The following is a 3,814-nucleotide window of genomic DNA, read 5'->3' on the forward strand; positions in this document are numbered from 1 at the left end:
AACTAATGGAAGCAATAACATTTTGTAATTATTTGTACGGTACAAATATTGTGAATTTACAAGCCAAGTGAAACACTTAATCACAGGCTTGAATGAACAAATCGCACTTTATACGTAGGTGAAATGTGTGGCCCTTTGTATAGCATTGCACACATTCAGTCAATCAGTAATTTGCAGCATGTGGCTAATTTTAGCACCTTACTAACACCAACAGCCTTCTTTCCTTGCAGGCTAGCATCCAGTGAGGTTACACTTTGCTCCAGTCGAGTGGTTACACACCAGTTTACTCTGACACAGCCGACACAAAACCGTCCACTTTAAAGATCAAAGTACTGCAGGATTGTGCGGTTAGCTCAGCTGGCATTCTTTTTTATTTCCCATTTTGCATGTTTACAAAGTCCCCATCACACACAGTGATAGAGAAGCACTCCCATCTGTCAGGACGGCAGCCCCAGCTAGTGTCGGGTGGCATGATAACATGTCAGACATTACATAATTACAACATGGAAAATTAGTTTAGCCAACTGGTATGGTGGGTGCCGACTTGCAAGGGCTTAAATCTTTTAGTCGACTACTCTAGGCTTTGGAAGCATTTGTGCTTGTGACTTGAATTTAAAACAAAACTTGTGTGTCTAAACACACGTGCCCTCACACCATGCATCTTAATGATGACCCTCCCTCCCCCCAGTGGGTCCTGCAGGGTTTATGAAGTTAAATCTAAGGAAACCCAGTGGTGAAAGTCCACTAGCAAAAAGATTCACATGCAGAAATCCCCACTCCTATTCATTTGCACAGGGCCTCGTGGAGTTGTATTGCAAAGGCTTGTGGGAAAATAAGCAAAGCAGATGCAAGTCGGTGCAAGCAAAGTAGCAACAGGGACATGCCGAAAAAAAGAGCTCATGTTGTCTATGGAAATTTAGGCAGTCTGAGAGAGCTGTTGACTAATGAACTGCCAGGTGCCTTTTTGCTCATGAAAACGTCCCTAACTTCCACCTTGCTTTGCACATAGTCTGCCATCAAATAAAACCCCAAAAGGAAAAATAATTCTTGCAGGCCTGAGCTTTTTAAGCAGCTTCTTCCATCAGAATGGAAAGAGGCACGTGAAACTGGGGGAGTTGGTGAACAATGTAGCAGCTGAAATTTAGAAATGGGATTCTCCGCCTGCCGTTGCAACATCTTAAGTTTTGAGTGCATCAATGTCAAGTGGAGGGAGCATCACGAGTGGACATGTGGACATGAGACTTGGCTCATACTGACCATATGGCCTGGGTTGCAGACTTGCCTTATGTGCGCTTTGGCATTCTCACACCACTCAGCTCACATGTGGGTTGAGAAAAGAATCTCCGCGAAGAAGTGTTATCAGAAATTTCTGCTTTTTGCACCTCTTCAGCAAGACAAAAAATAATCCCTTCGGAATCAATGAATACTTCCAGTTTCTCTTTGTTTGGCCAAGCCTGGACAAGCTGGCACGGCCAACATTGTTGAGTCGAATATATCAGGTGGCACTGTGCCTCGCGCAGGATTCCAGGTCTTCTCATCATTTTTAGCAGACTTAAGAGAGCCATGCAAAGGCAGCGTTTGCATCGATAGAGTAAAAGGTGCTGTAGAACTATACTGCATGTTGAAATTATAACTGCAGCTTTGTATTGGTATGTAATAAAGTGAAACTTGCTCTGACAGACACAAGCCTCGCTCTAAATCTTTCACTGTTTTGTGTTTTTCATTTACATAACTACAAACAAAAAGGGTGAGACAGGGCTGAGGCAAAAACAGCTGAAGTGAGGTGAGGTCAAGGCAGCAGCCAGACAAGGTACCGGCTGTTGTGAATGCCTGATTTAAACATAATAAACCTAGATTATAACTATGACTATATACATAAATTTACATTTTAACTTGATTATCAGAATGTCCTTTCATTGGAATATCAGACTAAAGGACATTGTGTGCAATGCAGAATTTTTAAAAAGAGAGAGCAATGAAATATTTTATAATAAAATATGCAACACATGACAAAGGGTTATTTAAGTGACTTTAAATGTGGTGTGGTTGTTGGTGCCACACAGGCCGGTCTGAGAATCTTAGAAACTGCTGAGGTGCTGGGAGTTTTCCATAAAACCATATGTAGGGTTTACAGAGAATAGTCCAAAAATATCCTGTGAGCAACAGTTCTGTGGGAGAAAATGTCTTGTTGATGTCAGAGGTCAGAGGAGAAATTAGAGTAATTAATAACGTAATTAACCGCTTGTTACAGCCAAGGTTTGCAGAAGAGCATCTTTGAAAGCGTAACTTGTTAAACCTTAAGGCAACAGCAGCAGAAGACCATAACGGGTCCCACTCGATTTCTATTGCGACATTTGGATAGTAAAAATGAATCACCTGATATGAATCCAGTAGAGCACCTTTGGGATGTGGTGGAATGACAGACTCACACCGTTTGATTGTGTAGTAGACAAATTTGCACCAACTGTGTGACGCTATCATGTCAATATGGACCAAAATCTCCACTGAATATTTCCAGTACCACAGAGTAACTAGTCTGTGGTGAATGTATGTATTGAATGAAAGCAAATATAAAGTCCAGTATGACAAAGAATATCAAGCAATCAAAAGCTGTAACCCAGTAATAAACAGGCTCAGAGGGAATCACAAAGAGATAGGAAACCTTGACGTGACCATAGTACAAAAGTGTCTCAAGTGTAAGGACAAGAGAGCTACTTTCACAAGAATTTGTCATTATGGTTTTAAATCTCTGCAATGAATGTTAATACTATTTTTTTTTTAAAAGGCTTCAAGGCAATTAAAGTAGTCCTTGGAGAAAAAAATGTACAGTTAATATATCTCAAAAAGTATGTTTTTATTACTTTATGAAACCCATACAGTTAAACGTGGCTGCAAATCACTTGTGGTGATATTATTAAAAATAAATAAATCATAAAAATTACTTTCAACAATCTAATTATGGTTAAATATTCAGTGAGATTATGTGGCTGGAAATTATTCTTATAGTTTTTTTGGAAAAATTTGTGCAAATTCCATCTCAATTCCAGTGAAATAAACAATCAAAAAGTCATGAAAATAATTACACGAGAGTCGTGAAATTTTAGCTTTAAATCATGAGCTTTATGATTTTGCAAAAGCCTGTAAAATTAATGTTTTTTTTTCAAGAAAATCTATGCCATGCTGTGAGTTAATGTGGATACTGCTCTGTTATTCTTTCATCTATCATCATGCTCAAAATATCCCTAATTTTTTAACTGGTACACTGGCTGGCCAATCATCAGTCATTCAGTGTTGGCCTACAGATGTAGCGATACTGATGCACTGGTTATGGCTCAGGAGGTAAATAGTGAACCCTAAATTGCCCCTAATGCCTCCATCAGAGTGAGTGTGTGAAAATTGGAAAGCACTTATAGGAATTGACTGAAGCTCTAAGAATGTGCGTGTGTGAATGGATGAATGTGGATTCTAGTAAAAAGCACTTTGAGTGTTCAGTGAGAGTAGGAAAGTGTTATAAAAGTACCAGCCCATTTACCATTTATACACCTATATGTTTTATTGTTTGTTTTCAACAGAACAAAGAAGCTGTGTATTTTAGATACAGTAACTTTATAGTTTGCAATATAGCATGAATAATTTATGCTCTTTGGCTAGGCAGAGAAAAAAACGCAAAGGCTGTTGACACACATGTGCCAACATCCTCCACAAAGCCAACATGGCTGTGCTTCACATGGATGGCGCTAGTTAAAATGCTAGCTGAAACGTTGGCTTGAACAGGACAGAGAATGAGATCGCAGGTCACCACAAAAAGGAGGAA

Source organism: Astatotilapia calliptera, chromosome 9 (assembly GCF_964374335.1).
Source record: "Astatotilapia calliptera chromosome 9, fAstCal68.1, whole genome shotgun sequence".
Taxonomy (NCBI): Eukaryota; Metazoa; Chordata; class Actinopteri; order Cichliformes; family Cichlidae; genus Astatotilapia; species Astatotilapia calliptera.